The sequence below is a fragment of the Vombatus ursinus genome, unplaced genomic scaffold, assembly GCF_900497805.2.
Source record: "Vombatus ursinus unplaced genomic scaffold, bare-nosed wombat genome assembly UNPS02014781.1, whole genome shotgun sequence".
NCBI classification, from domain to species: domain Eukaryota; kingdom Metazoa; phylum Chordata; class Mammalia; order Diprotodontia; family Vombatidae; genus Vombatus; species Vombatus ursinus.
In genome coordinates this window covers 44,639,790-44,665,479 of record NW_020954559.1, presented here as the reverse complement: position 1 = coordinate 44,665,479, position 25,690 = coordinate 44,639,790, and the positions used below count along the sequence as shown (strand labels likewise).

At 41.9% G+C, this 25,690-nt stretch overlaps 1 protein-coding gene across 2 annotated transcripts in view; it reads left to right on the top strand.

Annotated features, from left to right (window-relative positions):
• Nucleotides 1–2,036: 2,036 nt before the first annotated feature.
• LOC114046292 (augurin-like) overlaps nucleotides 2,037–25,690 on the top strand; it is a 58,076-nt gene continuing 34,422 nt past the window's right edge. For both annotated transcript variants that reach the window (XM_027866595.1, XM_027866592.1), the window contains exon 1: nucleotides 2,037–2,158. The gene's annotated coding sequence lies outside the window, so the exon portion shown is untranslated. The remainder of the gene's footprint in view (nucleotides 2,159–25,690) is intronic.

The following is a 25,690-nucleotide window of genomic DNA, read 5'->3' as shown; positions in this document are numbered from 1 at the left end:
TGTGCTTCTCATTACCAATCTCATTACTCGATTACTCATTCAGTCAGACTTAAATTAGCGTTTAGAAAAGGTATTTACTAATGTGGCAGAGTAAGAACATTTGGTATAAAACATTTCTCTACAAGTCTGGGGTACACATTCCACTTGCACACACAAGAGAGTAGACTCAAACTTAAAGTATAGGGTTGATCCACTGTTTGTTATTAAGTCATTTTTCAATCATGATCCACCTTCTGTGATCCTATTTGAGGTTTTCTTGGTGGCGATACTGGAGTAGTTTGCCATTCCCTTCTCCAGCTAATTTTACAGATGAGGAAACTGAGGCCAACAGGGTTGAGTGACTTGCCTAGGGTCACACAGCTAGTAAATGTCTCAGGCCAGGTTTGAACTTACAAAGATGAGTCTTCCTGACTTCAGGCCTAGCTCTGTGTCCAGTATGCCATCTAGCTGTCCCCTGACTGCTAGGCTGTCCCAATCTGTTGCTGGGCCAAGCTGCTAAGTTGGCAACTCACAATTTCTTCAGACCTTACAGCGCTCACAAGTTTTCTGCCTGAATACATCACGGCTGGCTGCTACTCGGCCTCCTCTTAACTCCTGTGGCTAGTGCTCTTGGCTCTGGTGGACTGCGCCACTAATGCTAGTCACCAGTGGGACCTCGGGGTGACCTCTGAATCTCCTAAACTCATACGGTCCATTAATGGACACATCCACTTCAGAATATTTATTCACCTAATATTAGGAAAGAAAATAAGGAAAGTATAAACACAGAGAGACAGAGGCAGCCATGTACTTATAGTTGCCAAAGCTAGGTGGGAGATGCAGCAGCTACCTTTCCCTCTATCCAGCTGCTCAAAAGAGTCCTGTTTCCTTGTAGCTGCAAAGGAAAGAGTCTGAGCTGTGGAAGGGTCCCCTCTTTTGTGTGCACGCAGTTCTGACTCATAGACTCCTGAGTCATAAGTTCTTCCAGTTCAAAAACCAATCAGGAGACTTTACAACACCACATAATACCAGCACCTGAGCCATTCATAGGTAGACACTAGCTCCCCAAAATGTCCGCGTAGTTGAAATGGAAACATTCAGAGGATATCTGTGCAAGCTTCAAGGACTGGTTCTTGCAAGCCAGTCCACTCATGATACACAGTAACCTACAGAACTCCTTTGACATTAAAAAAAGAGGTGGGCAGACACATAACACTCACTAGCTGGGTGACTCTGGGCAAGTCACTTAACCCCAATTGCCTCATATTAAAAAAAAAAAAGGGTGGGGAGAAAAGGGATACAGGTCTAGTAATGACTTGACATTTCTTTATTCCTTTCAGAGAGTTGGAATGAGAATGTAGAGATATCTAATACAATCCTTTCTTTTTTTAGGTGAGGAAATAGAGACCAAAATAAGTTAAATGATTTAACCAAAGTCATACAACTAAGGAGTGAAAGAGCTGGGATAAAATTCAGGTCAGTACTTTTAGAACACAGTAATATTTTTAAGGAGTAACCAAATATAGTGGTCCTCCCTTTCTCCCCCACATATACACACTCATTCATGACACCCTACCATACCACACCACACCATACCAAGATGGAAGAAATGACTGAGGGAGCTAGCTGTTCAGTAGAGAAATTGATCATCCAAGTTGAGCCCCTTTGCTACGTGCCGTATCAAAACGCCGTGGTCAGATTTATCTTTGAGAGGATGTTTATTTCCTTCTTGACACCTGTAAGAAATTACTTAAAATGTCTCCTTCCCCTGATCTGTTGTTCGTCATTCCATCTGCATCAAAAATTAAATCATCTTTGCACGAGGCTGCAAGGACATCTGTTTGCAATCATCCTCCCCAAGGAAGCAGTGTTTCTGGAGAAGTAGAAACCTGATTCTCCCCTTTCTGTATTCACAGGCTGCTTTTGGAGAAGTTTCCAGCAGAGGATCTGGGAAGGCTGAAGGAAGTTAGATAAGAGTGCCTTTCATATGACTTCACCACCGGGGCCTGGCTGGCTCAGGAGAGAAAATGCTTTTCCTCCGCCAGTTAGTCACTGCTTGTCCTACTTTTCTGAAGTCAAGGAGTACTCACATAAAGAGCAACTTGTTCAGTGACAGAAAAGGTCATTTCTGCTGGCCAAGCACTTGGAAAGGAGACAGGAAGCATATTATTTTTAAAAGGTAAAGTGATAAAATATTTGCTTACCAAAGGGACAGACAGCATGGCTTAAACCCACCTAGGGGTCTGCTCTATCCTGCAGGGCGGGAATGACTCCATCGTCTTGCTATTACCCTGATGGAAATAGCAGGCAGTTAGAAGCTGAGATGGCTTTTGCTTCAATTGCTTAGGGGCTCAAACCATGCAGATGGGGGGCTGTATGCACTGATGGCAGGCATATAACCTTTTCTACCTCTCTTGGAACTTGTGAACTTTTAGAAATTTCTCAGGAGTTAGAAAAAGTGGGAAATGGCTTCCTCCAAGAGGCAAAGCCAGGTTCCACTGCATTTTTAGAGATGATTGTGTTGTGAAATTGCTCCTCCTTCCAATTTTTGCTTCCCATTTTTATATATGCAGCAAGAGGATAGCAATTAAAAGCCTTTTCTGAAATGTAAATGAGAAACTTTCCACAGTCAAAGTTTATATTGTGGCATCGTTAGTATGTAAATAACACATGGTACTTTATAGAACCTGCCATAATTGGCTCTATTTGAAAGGATGTCTTTATGTAAGAGAATATTATCATTGGAAATGCAATGTAAGTGGTGCCATCAGGCATACAGTACATCTTGGGGGAGAATACGAATGTTTTATTCGGAAGAGCAAGATCGATAACTTCCTTGTTTTTTTTGTGAGTGAAACTTAATTAAAAGCAGAAATACTATATAATCAAGGGTAAAACATTTATTTTTTACCCCTAAAGATTGGATCATACAACACAAAATGCTTTATTAAATATGATATTAATCCAGGCATGTTGCCTTGGAGTCAGGGTTAAGTCTTCCATCTGATACTTGTGACCCTGGTCAAGTCACTTAACTTCACCGTATGCTAAGCAGCTGTCAAAGCCTGCAAGTAATAGAGCAATGACTGATCTGTATCAGTAGAGGGAATTTCCACACTGGGAGTTCCTCAGATGGCTAAAATCACCAGGATGCTTAAAAAAAAAATCAAGCCAACTCTGTAATTAAGAACAAAACTTCTAATTGCTCGTACAGCTGGATCTCCCCCACAGAGACCACAACTGTAGTAAAATGAATGAAATCCACCCTGTCTTTTTCCCCTGCTTGTTTGACTTGCATTGGTATTTGCCCTGGGAAACTATGCAAGGCTAACTACAATTATGCTCTGCCCACAGTGGCAACAAAGCTTTGATTTTTAGGGAGAATTACTCTGTCAACATATACTGCTTCCAGCAGGCATTTGTATGTCCAGTATCACTGCTCCTTGAACAGGGCTCAGTTGATTTTCAAGTGGGAAAGAAAAATCACAGAATCATAGAATTTTAGCATTATTTATATGGTCTGACAGAGGTACCATTATTAGAGATTGGAATCTTCTGACTGTGAAGAAAAGATTGTTGTTGTTTGTCCTTCGTTCCTGAAGAGAACCAGGACATTAGGAAGGTGATGCCTTGACTTGCAAGTGAATTGGATCTAAGTGAGAGAGGGCTGTGCAAAGTCACCAATTCCACTTTCTCCTCTGGAGCCATCTGGGTCCAGTGGAAAGATATAAATCAGGACTACTGGAGACAGCCCAGAATGTAATGGGAGACCTTGGCCTTTCTTTTTCTTTTTCTTTCTTTGTTTCTTTGTTTCTTTGTTTTTCTTTCTTCCTTCCTTCCTTCCTTCCTTCCTTCCTTCCTTCCTTCCTTCCTTCCTTCCTTCCTTCCTTCCTTCCTTTTTCTTTCTTTCTTTCTTTCTTTCTTTCTTTCTTTCTTTCTTTCTTTCTTTCTTTCTTTCTTTCTTTCTTTCTTTTTTTCTTTCTTTCTTTTTCTTCCTTTCTTTTCCTCGAGGCAATGGGGTGAAGTGAGTTGCCCAGGGTCACACAGCTAGTAAGTGTAAAGTGTCTGAGGTCAGATTTGAACTCAGGTCTTCCTGAATCCAGAGCTCTATCCATTGCACCAAGTCTTTAACAGGTCTCAGTTTGACTGAGGCAAATGAAGAAAAGAAAAAAATGAAGTGAACAGCTTGTGCATTACACTGGCCCTGGAATCTACTTTGTGCCTTTCTTTTTTTCATTAAAACAGAGGGAAATTTAAAGGGAAGAAAAAAACAAAACAGGTGATTCTGATTCATTTATACTTTGATTCACGGAAAGCCACAGAATCAAAGAGGTAGAAGTGGGTGGAGTTAGAAGGAGGAGAAAGTCATCTAGTCATTTCTTTGCCTTCAAGAAAGGTCACATGGAGAGCATATCACTGAAATGGGAAATCTCTTTTCTCCAGGGCCAGAAATTCTAAAACTGCCCCTGGTTACCTACTTTAACTTTTAATGACAGTCATGAAGGAGGAAAGCCAACTTATATAAAAGAAATGTAATCTGAACTGAACCTCAATTGTAAAGTCCAGAATTGCCTTATTTATCTGGCATCACTGTGGAAAATGAAATGCTCTTTATGGGTGATTTTCCTGACAAATGAAACTACCCCTCATTTTTTCTTTTAATTCAGGGTAGAAATTTTTCTTTAAAATATGTATATTATGCTCTATTCCCTGCTTCCTTAAATAGAATATGATGAAATTAATTTGATCATGTCTTGTTGATTGGGACCATCATAAACAAAAAGAAATGGCTATAGTAGGTAGGTAGAGTTTCTTATATCTGGTAGGAGATGTCTGGTGTACAGATTTCAACCCTGCTGTGACTTAGATGAAGTCCTAGAAAATCACATTCAACAAATAGATGTAAGTGATTTTGCCCAATGTCACAAAGCTAACAAGTATTAGGGACAGGATTTGGACCCAATCTAAAACCAAAATGATAATATTAGAATTATTTTTATGAGAAGTCACAATTTTTTCCTCCAAAATTTTAGAATCCACAAAATATAATTAAAATTAATGTAATTTGTGTAATTTTGTGATTTTGAAGCTATGGGGAAATTATTTCTCCCGTCCCTAGTCATTACTACTAATAGTTTAGGAAAAGCTTTGCCTATGAAAAGCATCCTATAAAATGGGAGACCAAAATCAGATTTAGATATGTCAAAGTGATGGGTGAAGCATTGCATTGTAACTTATAAATGTCAAAAAAGGGCCTATTTAATTCACTGGGCATAAGGTATGTTACCTATAAAAAAAAATCCAGGAAACAGGAATATGGAAGTGGTCAAAAACATAAAAACCCTTTAAGAATAATATTTAGAACTACTTTTCTTATTATTTTTTTCCTATCCAAAGAACTGCAGAGAAAAAAAATCTGACAGAAGGTACGTTAAAGAACTTTTGCATTCCCTTTTTTTCCCCTCCTTAAATTCTCTGATTCCCAAGATGTAGCAGCCAAGAAATCTCATATGCTATATTCTCAGTCTATGTAAGCACTATCCAAGATAATGGACTAAAAATAGCTTGTCCCCTGCATACATACATAGGAGGAGGAAAACTAATGAATGTGGAGCCTTTGAAAAAGGCATGAATATGTAAAACCAACAGGAGGAACATAAGGTTAAAAGAGAAGGATGAGAATGGAAGTAGCTTAGGACAGACCCTGTCATGCTGAAGTCAGGTAGTATAGAGAAACAGGTGATGAGAGATAGTGATAGCAATTTCTCTCTTGAGCAATTTTTTTAAAGTGTAGTGTTCCCAGAGCCTGTACTATGAAATGTTCTATTCTCATGACCATAATTTATGCATTTGGAGGAATTTCTCATATCGTTAATGATTTCATTATTCCACTCACTCTGGAATTTCCATAGATTACTGGGATCAATGTAGGGCTAATATATAGCTTCAGTCCACCAAACAGTGCCTACTCTACTAATAGTGAAGGCAGAAATTAAAAAAAAAAAAATCAAACAGCAAAATGTTCAATTGGTAAAGAATAGAAAAGTAAATAGAAAGGAAAGGGTAAGCAAGAGAATCATTCTCAGCCCCCATACATAAATCAGTACAATCTCCCACAGATTCTCACACTGTTGAAGAAGGATTTAGGGCTTCATCCCTAATTAAACCACTAGAAAACTCATGCTGCTAAGGGAGCATCTTCCTTCAAAAATGTGCCGCTCCTCATTTCCCAAGTCCTGTTGATGTCACCACTATACTCTCACTTACCCAGGTTCAGATCCCTGTTTCTAACTTTGAAATATCCATTCATTCCTTAACTTTTAGGATTTGTAAGATTATATAGAACAGTTGTAATAGTTTATATTTCATAGCAAATTATGCTTTTGAAAATATGAGCAAAAGTGGAACATTTTATTTCATTTGATCCTTCAAACAGGCAAGCATTATTACAACCCATCTTACAAATTAAGAAACTGAGTGAAGCTCTTGACTGGTTAAATGACTTGTGCCAGTTCACATAGCTAGTTTATAAGGGTGAAATACATTCTTTCCATTCACACTGCCACCAACCTAGTTGAACCCCATTACCTCTTACCTATACTGTTATAATAGGCTATTAATTATTATCTTTGCCATGAGCTTCTTTCTAGGAGCTTATGTAAATTAAGAAATGACACAGTCATATCACCATGTTCAAAAATCTTTAAAAAAAAATTTTTTTTTTAGCCTGGAAAGACTTGTATGGACTGATGCTGAGTGAAGTGAGCAGAACCAGGAGAACATTGTACACATTAACAGCCACATTGTGCAATATCTAATTTTATAGACTTAACTCTTCTCAGCAATGCAAGGATCGAAGACTTCTCCAAAAGTCTCATGATGGAAAATGCTATCCACATCCAGAGAAAGAACGATGAAGTCTGAATGCAGATCGAAGTATACTATTTTCTTTTTTTTCCTTCTGTTTTTTTTTGTTCCTTCTTTCTTGTGGTTCCTCCTATTGGTTCTAATTCTTCTTTCCAACTTGACTAATGTGAAAATATGTTTAACAGGAATGTTTATGTAGAGACTATATCAGATTGCATGCTGTCTTGGGGAGGGAAGAGGGAAGGTAGAGGGAGAAAATTTAAAACTCAAAAGTTTAAGGAGGTGAATGTTGAAAACTAAAAATAAATTAATAATTTTTTATTTATTCATTAAACATTTCCCAATGACATGTAAAAAGTTTTAATATTCAGTTTTTTAAATTCTAGTTCCAAATTCTGCTCGCTTTCCCCCTCATCTTCCCCCACCCCTTGAGAAGGCAAGCACAATATGATATTGATTATACATATGAAATCATGCAAAATCTATTTCCATATTAGTCATATTACAAAAGAAAACACACACAAAACAAGAAAAATAAAGAAAGTTTAAAAAGTATGCTTCAATCAGTACTCAGAGTTCATCCGTTCTCTCTCTGGAGGTGGCTAGCGTTTTTCATTGTTAAGTCCTGCAGAATTGTCTTAGATTATTGTCTTGATCAGAGTAGCTAAGTGTTTCCTGCAATGTTACTATGCACAATGTTCTCCTGATTCTGCTCACTTCACTTTGTATCAGTTCACACAAGACTTTCCAGGTTTTTCTGAAACCATCTGCTCATCATTTCTTATAACACAATAGTCTTTCAACACAATCATATGCCATAACTTATTTAGCCATTGCTCAATTGATGGGCATCCCCCCAATTTCCAATTCTTTGCCACCACAAAAAGACATGCTCAAAAATCTTTTCTGGCTCCTGATTGATTATAAAAAAAATTACAAACTCTTAAACTTGACATTCATAGCTTTAAAGAGTGGTTCCAAACTACTTTTCTAGCTATATTTTATGGGACTCTTCTGCTCTCTAGTCATATTGGACTATTCATTGTTCCATGATCTCATTCTCATCTCTTTCCTATGTTTGTAATGGGTTCTCCATCCATGCTCCCATGTCAGTTTATTAAAATATTTCTCCTCCAAGTCCCAGATCAGATGCCATCAACTCCATAAAATTCTCCCTGACCCCCTGAGTTAAAAGGAATTCTTCCCTCTGTGGAAGAAACAAATGTCACTCTGCATTTTAGCTGGTCTTTCACAGAAAATTTTATTCACGAAACAACTGCAGGGAAAGTGACAGTGGCCAGCACAGTTTCCCCTGCTAATCAAAGATTTGCTCAGAGTAAGTTCCAATGAACTTTCATGATAACAGTATTACAAAAGATGAGGGAACTCAGTCAATGGGAAAGACATATTCTTCAGTTTTTAAGGTTGGTTTTTATTGTATCTAACATAAAGGGAACAATGATGATACATTCTTGTAACGATCTGGTCAGTGGTTCTGACCTCATAGGAGATTATGGACATTGTAATTATTGCAGCACTAATTAATAACTGTTGCAACACAGAATCACAGAATTTGAGAAGTAGAAGGCACCTCAGTAGCCATTGGATCTAACCCATACATGAAAGGAATCCCAACTATAACATAACCAACAAGTGGTCTTTCAGGTTCTGAAGACCTCCAAGGGGTTCTTCATCCCTTCTCAAGGAAGTTATCCCATTTTTAGATGTCTTAAATTGTTAAGTAGTTTTTCAAGTCAAGTCAACAAGCAGTTATTAAGTGTTTACTATGTGCCAGGCACAGCGCTAAATGGTGGGGATACAAATATAAGCAAAAAGAAAACACCTGCCCTCAAGGAGCTTGCATTCTAATAAGCAGTCAACCTATAAAAGGGACATAAAAGATGACAGGGGGAAGTCTTGAGAAAATAGATGGTTGATTTGGGCCCTTCATCCAAATGAGGGTTCCTGGAAGAACTTACCAATGGGAGAAAGGGAGCACAGAAACAAAGGGAGAAGGCTTCTGAAATTCAGAGGCAAAGTCTGGAGATATTAAGCATAAGCGCAAAATGGAATAAGTCTAATACCTCTTCTATATGACAGCCTTTCAAAAACGTGAAAGGAAACCTTAGTGATTATAGACTTTCACACTTCCTCGAATGTCTCAACTACTCTTTTTGATGTCTTTGATGAATTTTATGTGCATTTTTATGGGTGTGTGGATGTATTATTGGTGTATATGCCTCATCCCCTTACTATACTGTAAGCTCTTTGAAGGAAGAAATTCTACCTGTTTTTAAAGAAATCTCTGTACACCCGGCTTTAGTATAATACCTTATGCATACTTAATAGATCTGTGAACATTCTGATTGCAACTCATCTATACTTGCTCATCCTGTGTGACTTCCGTCTATCAGCTCCCACAAATTCATCAAAGAATGTCCATCTACCATTCCTCACTATTTCTTAACATTGTAATGATTATAGTAAAGCCCATGGACCTTCTAATGATTATTCTTCTTTTTTAGAAAGTCATCTTTTTCAATCATACATACATTTCTTCAGTGAAGATAGTCTTTTCTCCATCTCTTCTTCACAGTTCCTTATTTGATATATGGGCAACCTGATCATATCCACCATATACCTCTTCATTATCAATTTAGTGATACTCAGTTTTAATTCTTTGGAGATTATGATGTTCTATGATTTGCAGCCAAAAATTCAACAAACAACAAAAATAGTAGCATATTGGCATTAAAAAGATGTGTCTTGATTTTAGGAAGATGTTTAGGGTCATTAAAGGATCTCTGCAATTTTCCACAAGCGATTGGGTTCACTCTCCCCTTCCTATTTTATTCTAGGCCCAACTTTTTGTCCATTTGTAGAATCTGCCCAATCATTTACATTGATGGATGATCTCTACAGGTCCATCTGACTGCATATTATAGTTTTAACAGACCTGAGTGACTAGAAGGATCTTGGTATCCTCAATAGTAATAGGGAAGTTAGGAAAAAGGATGAGGTTTGGGGAAAAGATAATGAGTTAAGTTTTAGACATGATAAGTTTCAGAGGTCTACAATACATCCAATTCAAGGTGTCTAATAGACAATTGGAGATATGAGGTTGGAGGTAATGAGAGAGGTTAGAGCTGAATAAATAGATATGAAAATCAATTGCAAAGAGATGATAATTAAATGAATGGGAGCTGATAAGATCTGCACAAGAAATAGAATAAAGGGAGCAGAGAAGAGGGGTCAAGACAGAGCCTTGTGGGGACACCCACTATTAGCAGGTATGATCTTGATGAAGATCCAGCAAAGAAGACTGAGGAGTTGTAAGATAGACAGGAAGAGAACCAGGAAAAAGCAGCATCATGAAAACCTAAAGAGAAGAGGATTTCAAGAAGAAGGTGGTTGGCAGTAACAAAGGCTACAGAGAAATCAGGAAGTAAGAGGATTGAGAAAGGGCCAGTAGATTTGGTAATTAAGAGATTATCGGTAACTTTGAAGAGAACAGTTTCAATTGAATGATGTGGCAGGAAGTCTCAGAGAGTTAAGAAAAAGAGTGAGAGAAGAGGAAGTAGAGACATTGTGTGATTGTAAATGGATTTCTCAAGGACTATAAAAAGAAAGAGAGATTATAGGATGCTTGCTAGAGAGCATGGGTGGATCAAGTGAGGATGTTTTGTGGATGAAGGAGATTTGGGCATGTTTGTAGGCATCAGAGAAGTAGTCAGACAGGGAAAGATCAAAGATAAATAAGAGAGTGAGGATGATAAAGGGGGTAATCTGCTAGAGATGAAAGGATGGTATAGAATCACTTGTGCGTGTAGAGGGGCTTTCCTGGGCAAGGAAAAGAGCCACCTCTTCACATAAGATGTGGGTGAAGGAGGAGATTGTAGTGAAGTCATCTGAGTGATGTGAGGTGATGAGGAAGAAAGAAGAGGGAGTTGTCAGTAAATGGTCTCAAAATTTTTAGTGAACCATGAAGTGAAGTTCTCAGCTGAGAGAGTGAAGAAAGGGGAAGCCATAAAATATTTTAGGAAGAATGGAAAGGTTTAGAAAACTTGCTGTGATAAGTGGGATAGTGAATTAATTGGGTCAGAGTAAAAGGATTGCCTTGCCATGGTGAGTGTCCAATTGAGACTGTGCAACAGAAATTTGTAGAGGACTCAGTCAAGAGTGTTTTCCGATTTTCTCTAGCTTTTGTTCAGCAATACACGAATAGGCCCAAAGATATTAAATGGTGGGAGGAATCTAAGGCTGAGGTTTGACAAGGCAAAATCTTTGATAAGATAGAGGGAAGAGACTCAAGAGAAGAGGGCAGGGTAGAATTGAACTGCTTCACCAAGGGGTCAAGACGGGGAAGTAAAGAGACTGTAGCCAAAGCAAAGTTGATGGCCTGGGAAAGAATTGACAGCATGGAGGAATGGAGGTCATGGTGAGGATGAAAAACAGGGTTTAGCAATGTAAGGCTAAGGGAGAAGTAGAATAACAATTTATTATAAGACAAAGGAATTTCAAATTCATGAACATAGGACAAACTGGAAATACAGTAGGGTCTTACATTCTCTATATTCTTCAGTCAATTGTGTGATGGTGAAGAGTTAGGGTCATTAAAGGATCTCTGCAATTTTCCACAAGGAATCTGGTTCACTCTCCCCTATTGCCTACTAAACCCTTCATCAAGAATGCCCTCAGTGTGTACGTGTGTGTATGTGTGTATGTGTGCTCGTGTACATGTATTATTCTCTTGAAATTTTATGTAGATGGGAAAGTAGACATGAAATACAACCATTGTTGATATTTCTGTTACCATTTTCACCATATTAATAAGGTCTGAGTTTTTCCCCCCGTATCTTTGGTATCTTCCTCTCTTTCCTTGTGTATCAATTCTCCAATGCCTTCACAACTTGTGTTGCATCTAGCACAAATCTCTCTGTACCATCAGTCTAATCTAGCTGCCTTCCTTGTCTTTGTTCTCTTTGATGCCAGTTCCACTTACTCTAATAAGCACATCTGAGACTGTGATGTCAGAGTCCAAGAACGTTAGCTCCACACTTCCCTATGGTGAAAAGAGTTTGTTATAAAAATTCTTGCTGATCTTTTCTATCTTTGGTCAATTTGGTGCCTTCCTGCCAACTTTACGCTCCTTAAATGTCTTCGTTTTGTTGAGTCCCTAGTCAACTTTTCTTTAGAATGGTTTCATCCACCACTGCTTTTCTCTAATTTACGAGGTTATATTCCTTCTCTATAAAATTCTATAAATGAATTAATATTCTTAACTAACCCTCAGTGATTGTATCCCTCTGTTCAATAAGGAATAATAACAATAAAAACAACTAGCATGTATTTATTTATTACTAAGATGTATAAAGTACTTTACATATTTTTATCTCACTTGATCCCCAAACCAATACTGTGAAGTAGGTATTATTATTATTATTATTAATCCTATTTTATAGATGCAGAAATTGAGGCTGAGAGATTAAGGGGTTTACCCAGGTTGTGTCAAATCCTGAAATAAATCAAAGCCACGAGCTGAGGAATAAAGTTTCTTTAATTGAGATAAAAGGGAAGCAAACCTGCCATTTTGGGGGATGACTCATGAGTTCTGAGCACAATGGATTTCCCAATGCTAAGACCCATGCAAAAGCTTCTTATATGCTTAAGAGGAGAGAAAGAGGAGGTAGCAAGGCCTAGTCATGAGATCCCAGTGGCCCTTGGCATTCTGGGTAAGGAAAACCACTTCATTGTGGTTGTTTTGCCCTTCATGCCGTGAATCCCAATGGAAGGGGGCAAGGACATTAGAAGCTGAGATCTAGCTTAAGCTAGGTTCCTTTACAAGGTAAAATCTCTGGGTGGGGGGACTTAGGGTGTGGTTCAGCTCAACCTAATCAAGAACAAATATTTTAAAAGTAGGAATGTAAGGATATTGCTGAAATTCTGAAGTTACAAATATCCTTAAGGGAATGGAAGTCCACATTGCATTTGGTATTTACAATTTTTGTCATATTAACAATTTTTCTGTCAGATCACACAATAACTGTTTGAGGCTGAATCTGAACTAAGGTCTTCTTGATTCCAGGTCCAGTGGTCTAACCAAGAAGTCAAGCATTTGCTGACCAAAATGATTTTTAGTCTATTTCAGTTTCCTCATTAATAGTAACTGATATATATTGATTAATTTTATATATATATATATATATATTTTAGGCAATTGGGGTTAAGTGACTTGCCCAGGGTCACACAGCTAGTAAGTGTCAAGTGTTTGGTCTGAGGCCGAATTTGAACTCAGGTCCTTCTGACTTCAGGGCTGGTGCTCTATCTGCTGTGCTACCTAGCTGCCCCTATTTTATATTTTTAATGTTTGTTGATATCTATTATTTCTTTCATCCATTTTCTATTTTTTAACATTAATAACCTGTTTAAATAGGTTGGATTGTAGCTGCTGTAATTGCAATCCCTCTCTCTTTTGTAGTTTATTTTTCAAGCCTTGATCTAACACATAAGTGACAATAGAGAGTCAGTAAGATCAAGCTTACCATCCTGGCAGCAAACTAAGTTTGCCCTCTGAGGACCTGCCTAATCACCAGTAGGCTGGTCACTTGGTGATGAATTCTTTGGTCATGGCAACCAGGGAAACAAAGAAAAATACCAAATGCTCTCAGTCCTGTGCAGCCCCTTTCCTTTCGTCCTTGTACATAGTGGACAGTTAATGAATGCTTGTTGAATTTGCAGCTGTATTAAATTAAGTTTCGGAGAGATGTTAAACACTTCAAGCAAACAGTTCATTTAGAAGGGCCAGATTCAATCTGTGGGAAGCCCATTCACAAACAAAGAGGCATTGAATTAAGTGCTCCAGAAAACAAAGCAAAACAGCCGGTGAGGTTTTTAAAAGCAAGTCCAAAGTCACGGTCCCAATGCTTCCTCCAGTCTTTTGAAGAAGGGGCAATGGAAAGATTTGACTCTTAACCTTAAACTCCAGTGCTAATGGATTACCTTCTCCCTTCCCCACCCTGAAGTAGAGTTCTGTACTTTTCTATTCTTGGCTTCCTCTGGAGAGATACACTAACTGATGTGCTGGAGTGATTTGGGAGAGCAGATTGTTAAATTTTCAATGCAAGCATTTATACTTTGGAAATGAGCAAATTAAAGACCAGGATTTGATTTATTGTCTTGTTGATTGTCTAGACTGAAGAAAATGATGGAAAAAAATGTCAATCACGTAGATTAAATTTAAAAGTGTGTCTGCTGTACTCTTTTTTCAGAGAGATGGTTGATAAATATTTATCCAAACACCACCAGAGAGATGCATTGTAACTTCATTAGTAATGGACAAGAGAATTTTTTTTTTGGTGGCAAGTGGGAGGCAACAAAGTTCAAATTCATCTGGCATTTGAAATCTGGACAGTGGTCCCTGGGGAGGAAAGAATGATCCTCTTTTCTTATCCTGCTTCCAGAATTTCTCTGGATTCTCTGCTATTCTCTTTTAGCCAGCATGACAGTTTTATGGGGATGTGGGACTGGTTTAAATGAACACTAAAGATGTTGTCATAATAATCCATTGCTCGAGAAGAGTCTGTCTTTGGCCTGGAATGAGTAAAGGCCATAGTAACTTCTTAGTCATTGTAATGTGCTGAACTGGACGCCCGAGAGAAATCAGAGCATCACACCCAATTGACTTTAATTGAGAGCGCGTTTATTTGAGCCGGCCGGCGACGGACCCCAGGCGTGCATCCTAGGGGCCGTACCACCGAGGGTTTCATCTGAGATATTTATACTGTCCGGTTACAAAACAGGGTCTGGTGGGGAGCCGGGAAGGGAACAGGGTCTGGGGGAAGTGCCGGGAAGGGAACAGGGTCTGGGGGGAGTGCCGGGAAGGGAACAGGGTCTGGGGGGAGTGCCGGGAAGACAGGTCAGGTTATTTACAGAGCAGGATGTTGCACCCCACCCTTGAGGATTTCACCCAGGGTGTTGTAACAGCCGTTAGGGGAAGCGGAGCCAGAGGCCCCGGGGCGTGGTGCCCCTGGGTCCTAACGGAGGGTCTATCACATTCCCCCCTTTTCAAGGGCAAGTTATACAGAGGACTCATCAGAGTCCAGGGGTGCTGACTCTTTCAAATCCAGGGGTGTATAGGATTTGCGTAGGACAAACAGTTTCAGAGACTGTATACGCTGCTGGATGTAGCGGGAGAGACAATTCATGATGCAAGGGGCGACCAATAATCCTAGGAGGAGAAGAACCAAGGGGCCCATTATAGCAGAGAGTAGAGTGGTGAGCCAGGGGGACCAGTTATACAAGTCCTGGTACCAGGAGGAGCTGCGGGCTCGGATCCAACAGGAGGGACTGGTAGTGAGTCAGACGAGAATTAGAGATCCACCGAGTGGGAGGGGTGTGCAGCAACTGCTCCAGGTGGTGAGATGCAGAAATCTCAAGGGGCTGGCCGAAGGTCAGCTTTGTTGCCTCCCTGACCAGGGTCGCGACAGCCGCGACAGTTCGAAGACATGTAGGCCACCCAGCAGCGACCGAGTCAAGCTGCTTGGAAAGATAGGCCACTGGGCGATTCCAGGGCCCCAAAGGATGGGTTAGCACTCCCTTGGCCACTGCCTGAGATTCTGAGACATAGAGGCGGAACGGCTTAGTCAGGTCTGGCAGGGCAAGAGCGGGGGTGCTAGCTAACGCTCCGCGCAGTTTGTTAAAAGCCTCTTCCTGCCTTGGTCCCCACAGGAACTTGGCAGGCTCACCTGACAGTGCCTCATACAGTGGTTTAGCGATTTCCGCAAATCCTAAGATCCACAGTCGGCAGTACCCGGCCATTCCCAAAAATTCGCGGAGCCCGCGGCGGGTTGCTGGGGCCGGCATGCCCAAGATAGCCGACACACGTTCCCGCGAAAGCAGCCTTTGTCCGGACTGCAGGGTGAATCCTAGATAGATAACAGATTGTAAGCACAGCTGAGCTTTCTTACCCGAAACCCGATAGCCCGACTTGTCCAATAGCTGCAGGAGGTGCAGTGTAGCATCTCGGCAGGTCGTCTCGGATGAAGCGGCCAGCAGCAGGTCATCCACATACTGGAGGAGTGTGACCTCGGGGTGGGATACGCGAAACCTGGCTAGGTCCGAGGCCAGGGCTGAGCCAAAAAGAGTAGGAGAGTTCTTGTACCCTTGAGGCAATCGAGTCCAGGTTAGTTGGGAGGACGTTCCGGTTGAGGGGTCGGTCCATGTGAAAGCGAATATAGGCTGGCTGATAGGGGCCAGCGGGATGGAAAAGAAAGCGTCCTTCAAGTCCAAGACAGTGTACCATGTGCGGGTTGGAGTCAAAGAGGACAACAAGGTATACGGATTAGGCACAGTGGGATGGACTGTCTCCACCCTGGCATTTACCTCCCGCAAGTCCTGGACTGGGCGAAAATCTCCGGATCCGGGCTTACGGACCGGCAACAGGGGAGTGTTCCAAGGACTTTGACATGGTCGTAGTATGCCAGCCTGAAGAAGTCGGTCGATATGGGGTTTGATTCCCAGAAGAGCAGGTCGGGATACCTGATACTGTTGGACCCGCACAGGAGTAGCAGTAGACAGGAGTTGGACCACCACAGGGGCCTGGTGGGCAGCTAGCCCAAAAGGGTTTAACTCAGCCCACACTCCCGGCACTAAACTCCTGTACTGACTCAGCAGTGGGGACGGGGCATCAACCGACGGCCGCCTGGGAGAAAGGAGGCGGGACTCCTCGGAGAGGGGACAGGTCAAGACGAGCTGGGGCACGCTGACCCCCAGGGTGGGAGTAGGTCCCTTAAAAGAAATTACAGCTTGGAGCTTATGCAAGAGGTCTCGACCCAGGAGGGGGTAGGGACAGTCGGGCATGACCAGAAAAGAGTGAGACACCGAGCCTTCCCCTAGCCGGACCTCACGGGCGGTGGTGAAAGGCACTGCTTGGATACGGCCTGTAGCCCCCTGGACCTGTATTTTAGAGGAGGACAGGGGACCTAGTGGAGAGTTCAGAACTGATGCAGCTGCCCCTGAGTCTACGAGGAAAGAGATTGGCCGACCCCCAACAGTGAGTGTCACCCTTGGCTCCAGGGGGTCCAGAGTCATAGTAGACTTGGAGCCAGGGCACCCCTAATCATCCATGTCCAAGGTTAGGACCGGCTCTGGTTTAGTCTTTTGCTGCCGATTTGGGCATTCGGACTTCCAGTGGCCAGTAGCTTTGCAATATGCACATTGGTCTCGGCCTAAAGGGGGCCTGCCCGTATTTCTCCCTTGAGGCCGGGGACCAGGCCTTCCCCCTTTTCCGCTTTGCCTGTCCCCCGGGATTTGTGCCAGAGCTGCCACGACTGCCCGTGTCATGGAGCGTGCCTGTTTTTCTTGCAGCTCCTCCCGGGAGTCATAAACCCGCTTGGCTACTTCCATGAGTTCAGTAAGAGTCTTACCCTCGAATCCATCCAATTTTTGCAGTTTTCGCCGGATGTCAGGAGCCGAATTAGACACAAAGTCTATCACCACTGCTCTCCGGTTGTTAGGATCCTCAGGGTCAATGGGGGTGTAAGTGCGGTAGGCCTCATACAATCTTTCCAAATAAGCAGCTGGAGATTCATTTTTCCCTTGCTTGACCTCACTAACCTTAGACATATTGGTGGGCTTCCTCGCTGCAGCCCTTAACCCCCCTAACAGTAACTGGCGATACCTGTCTAAAGCCTCTCGCCCCCGATCAGAATTTGGGTCCCAGTCAGGGCGACTTTCGGGAAAAACATGATTCCGGCGGCCCGGATCAGTTGAGGGGCGGCCGTCGGGGTCCATAACCCTTTTCCTGGCTTCCAATATGATCTTATCGCGCTCCTCAGTGGTGAAAAGAACCCGCAGGAGCTGCTGACAGTCATCCCAAGTAGGCTGGTGTGTATAGAAGACTGTCTCCAAAAGGGAAATCAGACTTTGGGGCTTGTCTGAAAAGGACGGATTCTGTTGTTTCCAATTGTATAAATCACTGGTTGAAAAGGGGACATAGACCATGAAGGGTCTCCCCGACTCCCCGGGGGTCGTGGGGACCTGTCGCAGGGGAAAGGCAGATACAGTGGAGTCGGGGGAAAACCCGGACCCGGAGGAGCCGTAAGGCGTCCCTGTTCGAGTATGAGGAGGACTTGTCAGAGGCGGGGCCGAGGGGTGGCTCCGCCCCTGAACAGGATATGGTGGGGGTCGGGGCTCAGCCGGGTCCAGGGGGTCAGGATCGGAAGGGGGTAAGACCTTGGCTCCTACTTGCGTAGTCCCGGGAATTTTTTTTGACCGGATGTTGGCTCCGAGTGCACCCCAACTTTGGACAAAGCTTGAACCCGGAGTGGCTTTGATGGGGGTTTAAAATCTATCCATGCAGTTATATATGGGATCTGATCGGGATGGCCAGGGGTCCCATAAGCAATCTTCCTGACCCTCCCAGTAATGGTCACGTCAAATGTCCCTTCCGGGGGCCACCCAACCCCAAATGTAGGCCATTCTTGCTGGCAAAAAGTGGACAAATTTTCTTTGGTAACCTGAAACCCATATCCCTTGGCAATGCGCCGAAACTGTTTAAAATTCTGTAGGACAACTGAGAGAGGGGTCCCCGGTGTGGGGCTTGACGGCCCCTGGCCCATCACGGACGGGAAGAGGCAAATCAATTAGGACAATCACAGACGGATAAAACATATAAGACAGACATAAACAGTTAAGGCAACACTCCAGACATTAACATGTGGCGCCAGACTGCAGATAATCAGGACTCTCACACGGCGTCCCGTGGAGGTCAGTAAGGGCGTTACAGCTGCGTCCAGCCAGGCCACTTACTTCCGTTGAGTACTCACCGATCAGACTGAGACCAGAGCGCTCGGTGCCCAATTAAGAAATTTAGAGGAAGAATACAGGGCGGGCTGGTTCGCACGGGATAAGTCAGTGTTCGGGGCCGGGGCACATCTTCCCGGTGGCCATCCCCTGAACACGTCCCCCCCGGCCTTCCAGCAACGCCGAAGCAGCTGGCCCAAAGGGCGATCTCGGTGGGACCTCCAAATGAACTGGACGCCCGAGAGAAATCAGAGCATCACACCCAATTGACTTTAATTGAGAGCGCGTTTATTTGAGCCGGCCGGCGACGGACCCCAGGCGTGCATCCTAGGGGCCGTACCACCGAGGGTTTCATCTGAGATATTTATACTGTCCGGTTACAAAACAGGGTCTGGTGGGGAGCCGGGAAGGGAACAGGGTCTGGGGGAAGTGCCGGGAAGGGAACAGGGTCTGGGGGGAGTGCCGGGAAGACAGGTCAGGTTATTTACAGAGCAGGATGTTGCACCCCACCCTTGAGGATTTCACCCAGGGTGTTGTAACAGCCGTTAGGGGAAGCGGAGCCAGAGGCCCCGGGGCGTGGTGCCCCTGGGTCCTAACGGAGGGTCTATCACAGTGCTTTATTATTGTTGTTGAAATTAAAATTTATCATTTTAACTCACATTACTATTAAGAGAATAACTAACACATAATGTTATAAGTTTACAAAGTATATTCAATTGTAACATACTCATTTGATTAATATCTCATAATTTCCATTCCCCTGCTATTTCTGATGGTCACCTCTTCCTGCCCCACCCTCAGATTATAAAAGGGCCTTTAAAAGGTGTCCAGAATGGATTCAGAAAAGGACTTTGAAGTTGTAATTGACCTATCCAAAATGTAGTGTCTCTTCACCTGCCTCGCTCACTCAAAAGCACTTTCAAACTGCATTCCTTTCTTTTGTCATCTTTGCAGTGTGCTGCCTTTGAAGAAGGATACACCGGCCTCGTTGGGAATGTCCACTCATCACCAGGAGGGATTTTTCTGTAGCACTTGATAATTTCCAACAGAGAATCTTTCAATAGGAAGAGAAGGTCTAGGTCCAGGTCTCTTTAGTACCTATCTTGGTCTTTCCACATGCTCTCTGCCTCAGGAAAAGCCTATCCTTAAAGCCACTTTAAAAGATAATGATGATAATAGCTAACAATTAAATAGCATTTCTAGGTTTGCATAATGCGTCCAGTATTTTGTGTCCTCTGATCCTCATAACAACCCTCTGAGGTAGGAGCTATTATTTTAGATAATAGCAGAGATTATAGCTGTGGGTAGCATCCCTGATGAAACCCTGTCATATTGACTCCAAGGTTGGTTCTCTATCCATCATGGCATACTTCTTCTCTAAAGAATCTCATTCAACACTGCCCCCCCTTTTCTATGGAATGAAGCTGTCTTCATACCCCAACTGACAGTTCCCACTTGAGGCAAAAGATGGCCTTAGCCTACTTTTGTTCACATAGGCACAACAAATCCCAATAAATGAAAAAAATCTCTGATAGCAGTCACAGTCCATTAATGAAGAGGTTGCCCTTTTGGTACCACATATAGCTACAGGGACTGAATTTGAGTATCTATAGCTGGTCTGGCTCTTTTTGTTCAGTCATTTCAGTCATGTCTGACTCTCTGTGACCCCATTTGGGACTGTTTTGGCAAAGATACTAGAGTGTTTTGCCGTTTCCTTCTCCAGCTCATTTTACAGATGAGGAAACTGAGGCAAACAGGGTTAAGTGACTTGCCCAGGGTCACACAGCTGGTAAATGTCTGAGGCTGGATTTGAACTCATGAAGATGAGTTTTCCAAGCCTAGGGCTCTATCCACTGCATCACCTAGCTGCCCAGATATGGGCCTTGGCAAAGTTGTAATTACAGAATAGGTGATGTTTCTTTACCAACTTCCTGACTGACCAAAAAATTAGGACTCTGACATAATAAGGTTTGACTTGCATAGTGCTACATTAAAAAAATTCAACAAACATTCAACAGGGGTTCAATATGTGCAAACACACTGGTCTAAACTGAGCCTGTTGTATAAAGGAATGGTGGCTGATAATTCTCTTCACATTAATCATGTAGGGAAACAAATAAAAAATGGGTTTCTTGGTCAACATCTGCCAAGCATGTTTTCTCCACAAGTGATTTCTGGCCTTGAATAGGAACAGTGGTAGCGTTCTCTTTGCGACAAAGAATTTGCTATCCTGTGTTCACTCTGTTTCCGTCGAATCTTGCTGCTACTTTATTCCCTTTACTTCAGCTTTGGAAGCTGACATGTTTGAGTTGCTGGTTTTTTCTTTCCTTTTTTTTTCTTTTACTTTAAAAACCATGACTATTTTCACTACCTATGACAAAATTACTGACTTTGGAGTCAGAGGAACTGGGTTCCAGTCCTTATTCTATCACTTCAACCTATGTGACCTTATCCTCCCCGGGCCTCAGTTTCCTTATCTATAAAATGAAAGGGTTGGACAAACTAGTCTCTGAAGTCATTTCCAACTCTAGAAATACAATTCTATGATTCTATTAACTCTCCCCTTCTACCCACTATCCCCACCCCTTACCACTGCCAAGGACCGGTAACAGTGGTTCAATTCAATTAATAAATTAAGCACCTACTATGTACCAGATTCTGTGCTAAGTGCTAGAGATACAAATAAGAAAAAGAAAGATAATCCCTGCCCTCAAGGAGCTTACAACCTAATGGGGGTGGGGGTGGGGAATAACACATGAAAGGAAGCTGAAAGGGGGTTATCTGATATGAGAGCGTGATGTTCCATAGAGCTGAAACCAAGTAGAGTTGCTGATGGAAAATGAAGTGTTACATGGAAAGTTCTAAAAGTTCTTTTGTTGTTTGTCCTTTGTTCTCAAAGAGGACCATGACATCAAAAAGGTGATGCCTAAACTTGTAAGGGAATTGGATTTAAGTGAGGGAGGGCTGTGCAATGTCACTAGCCTCACTTTCTCTTCCAGAGGCATCTGGGTCCAGTGGCAAGATATAGATCAGGATGACTGGAGATGGCCCAGGATGAGGTGGGAGACCTTGGCCTTTTAAGCTAAAAGCTGAAAGTCCTGAGCCCTCTATAAAGGAAGGCTTTGGGAAGACTTTATTGCTCCAGCCTCTAGCCCTCCAATCAGAGGGAAGAGACAACTGAGGTAGCTTAGAAGGCATTATTAAAAACCCGAGTCAATCAGCATGATGATGAGAGATTTCAGGCGATGGACTTTTCCTGGAGGAAGCATAATGTTCCCTGGATTCAAGACTCAAAACCAAGCAAAGCTGGAGTTACCTGGGTTCTGTCCTGCTGCAATACGCCATATCCCATCTCCATACCTTGCATGGGCTGCCCTCTTATTCCTGGAATGCTCTTAGTTTCCCCGGCTTCTTTCAATATTTTTTTTGTTTTTGATTTTTTTGTATTTTGTTAGGCAATGGGGTTAAGTGACTTGCCCAGGGTCACACAGCTAGTGAGTGTCAAGTGTCTGAGGCCGCATTTGCACTCAGGTCCTCCTGACTTCAGGGCCGGTGCTCTATCCGTTGCGCCACCTTGCTCCCCTCTCCTGGCTTCTTTCAAGAATCAACTCAAACCCCATCTTCTGCTGCAGGCCCTTCCCAGCCACCCCCCACACCAGACGCTAATGCCTTCCATTGTCGGAGCAGCTTCACATACTCTCCATGTATCTTGTATGTAAACCTGTCTACATGTTTCCTTCTCCATTAGAATGTATACTTCTTCAGATCAAGGACCTATTTTTTTTTTTTGCCTTTCTTTGTATCCTTGGCATTTAGCAAAGTACCTAGCATACAACACAGTGAAGGATTACTAAATGCTTGTTGACTGACTGAATGACTAGCACATTGAGCTTCATCCTCCTCTCTGCTTTTCAGTGTTTCTCTTTCTGTCTAATGCTTAGTGGGAGCAGGGTCTTTCTTTTGCTTTGTTTTGTATACTCAACACAATGCCTGGCACTTAATAAATATTTATTTTCTCATTGACTCACACGGGGGTCTTCGAAGCTACTCAGCGTTCCCCACAGCAGCAATCAACAGGAGCTTAGCAGTTCTTACTGATGCTGATTTTTCCCTTACCAGTCAAACTGTCTACTTCTACATTCTCTTGGACTTCTGCTCAAGTAAAATGAATTTCTTTGAGTCAAGATGTTCTTACTGCTTTATTATGGTGACTGTATAGTTGGTATGCATATCACAAACAAAAAATTACACACTGGAATAAAGGCCATCATCAAAGAAATATGAAAGGAAAAGAAAGCAGTCTACTTGGGTGTTGAGAGTGGGGATAACCAATAGACAATCCATATGTTCCTCTTGCACACTTAAAATAATAGAAATTGAGGTCTCCCAACACATTGTGTGGACATTTTCTGCTGAATTTTTGGGAAGGATGTGGTTTGTTTTTGTTTTTTTTTTGGCTAGGCAATGAGGTTAAGTGACTTGCCCAGGGTCACACAGCTAGTTTGGGAGGGATTTGGGAAGAAGTAATATGGGATGGGTAGGTATGGGTAAGGTCGGAGGTGCATCTTTGGAAGGAATACTTATGTCAATAAGATCACAAATCCATTGACGTATTGGACTATGCCAAATGATCATTTGTTTATTAACCATTGCCTTCAGTGGAGAACTCAAAGCAATGATGACTCTTATTGGAAATTATCAGTGTTGAGGCAGTGTTTATGGGACGGAGGGAGATGCCTTACCTGGACTCCATCAAATTTATATTCAAACTGCTGGTTAGACCAATCCTATTTTGCCTTTCCTGCAGCCTGCCACTTATGCTATGGCCAAAGCCATATTGATCACTGGAAGACAAGGGCAATGAAAGATAGATTGTAAAGAATAAGAGAAATGTGGAAGTTCAATACACAGTCTTGAAAGAGGTTGAAGATTCTCAACATTTTGCTACACTTGTTTGATATACAGTTGGTGAAATCAATTAACAAGCTGCACATTATTCTATTTCCAAAGGAAACAAGATGCCTATTTCCTCACCCCACCCTTAATAACACCTCCCAAGATCCTCTATAAAGTACATTCTATCTGGCTTTAATAACTGATGTTTAGATGATCTCTTAGCTATTTGAACTTCTAATGAATGTAGAGAAATTCAGACTTTGTCAGCCTATAATAATCAGAAGTGCAATAACATGACATGATTGACTAAAGTCGACTTTAGCAAGCTTCTCTTCCATTGTTGCCATTATCAGGAATTCAGATAAAAACCAATTCTGAACCATAAAAAAATTGTAGGAAAGCTTTGTACAAATGATCAATTTGCTCTCACCCCCAATTCTATGGCATTATTTAGCCAAAGGACTCCATGCCTTCAAAATATTGAACTATTCATCCTTCTTTCATTTTATATTTTGTGGATTTAAGTAATAGACTTTAGTGCCAGCGAAGTGTTCCTTAGACACAAAGAAAATCTGAGGCAATGGATTTTTTAAAAATTCCATTCCCAAGTATTTTGTTTCTTTCTGCAATAGAAACAGAGGTGACAAATCAAGCTGCCTAAAGTTGGAGGGAAGAATTTATCCTCCAGAAATATTTTATTGAGAAACAGATTTCTTGCCGTGTGGTTGAAAGGTTGGAATACTTTTTTTTTTCCATACTGTGCTAGACATGACTTGCTCCAGATAAAAGGCAGCTTGTGTAAGGAACAAAAATACCTCTCAAAAATGTTGCTTGAGCTGATAACCACGGGTGGTTTTAGAGAAGGCTGAACTGTTAATTACATGCCGTCAAAGCTTAAAGCTCAGTAAAGTGGATTGTGGGTTGGTAAGTGAGGGGGGAAGGGGCACTGAGTGAAAGGGCAAACCCCTAATGTGAATAAAGTACACTAATGTTAAAATTATACTGAAGCTTGTTGCTTCTTATTAATGGAAATTGATTCTCATATTTCTTACAGTTGAGATCCAGCATTAGTGGTCATTTGCTATTCGAAGTATTGGCAAGCTCCCAGATGCCAGTCTCTGTGGAGGTAGCACAGGAAATGCAAAAACAATTTTTTCTGCCCAGATACTAGGGATTAGCTACCACAGAGAGTAGTATACTGTGGAGTGACCACTGCCTTTTAGGCTAGGTGAGAGAGCCCCAGTGACTTGACTCGAAATTGCCTGGAAGAATCACATTACCTCAAAACTGAAGGGAATCTCAGATGCTGACTAGTCTAACCCCTCTGATGGCATGACAGGAATTTGCAAGTCCCTTTTGTGGAAGCAGACCAAACCTAGGTAGTGTCATACTTTGGGGTTGGTGCTTGAAAGATAGCATGCTGTAGTGGAAAGAACACTGCAACTGAAGGCAGAAGAGTTGAGTTCAAATCCAAATCACTTCATTTATCTGGGACTCAGTTTCCTTCACTGTAAAATGAGAGGGTTAGACTAGGTCAGGGGTTCTTAACTTTTTTTATGTGTCATAGACCCCTTTGGAATTCTAGTGAAGCACAAAGACCCCTTCTCAGGGTACAGATTTTTTTTTAATCTGTAATTGAATGAAGTGTTAAATTTCATAAAGATTAGTGAAAATAACAATGTAATTTTTTTCTCTTCCAAGTTCATGTGCCTCCTGGGCCCTCAAATCCCATGTTAAGAACCCATAAACTGAATGCTCTAGAATGTTTCTTCCAGTTCTAATTCCTTTGAGGAAACCCTCATTTATTGTCCTTAAAAAAAAAAAACCCTAGCAAACAATATGCCAATTCAACTGCTAGTTAAACTAACTATAGCAAGAACAAAACAGGATTTTTTTTTTTTTGCCTAATCTATGTGGTATCCCACAAGGCAAGGCAAGGCAATAAAGGGCAAAGGCAATATTAAGTTAAAATTATAAGAAGGAAATCCATTTCCAAATTGGTGAGCCAAAGTGGCATTATACCTGCTATTGAAGTCAAGCTTCCTTTGTGAAAAAAGAAAGCAAGCCATTAAGGACTTTAAATGAAAAAAAGTAAGAAGGAAAGAAAGAAAGAAAGAAAGAAAGAAAGAAAGAAAGAAAGAAAGAA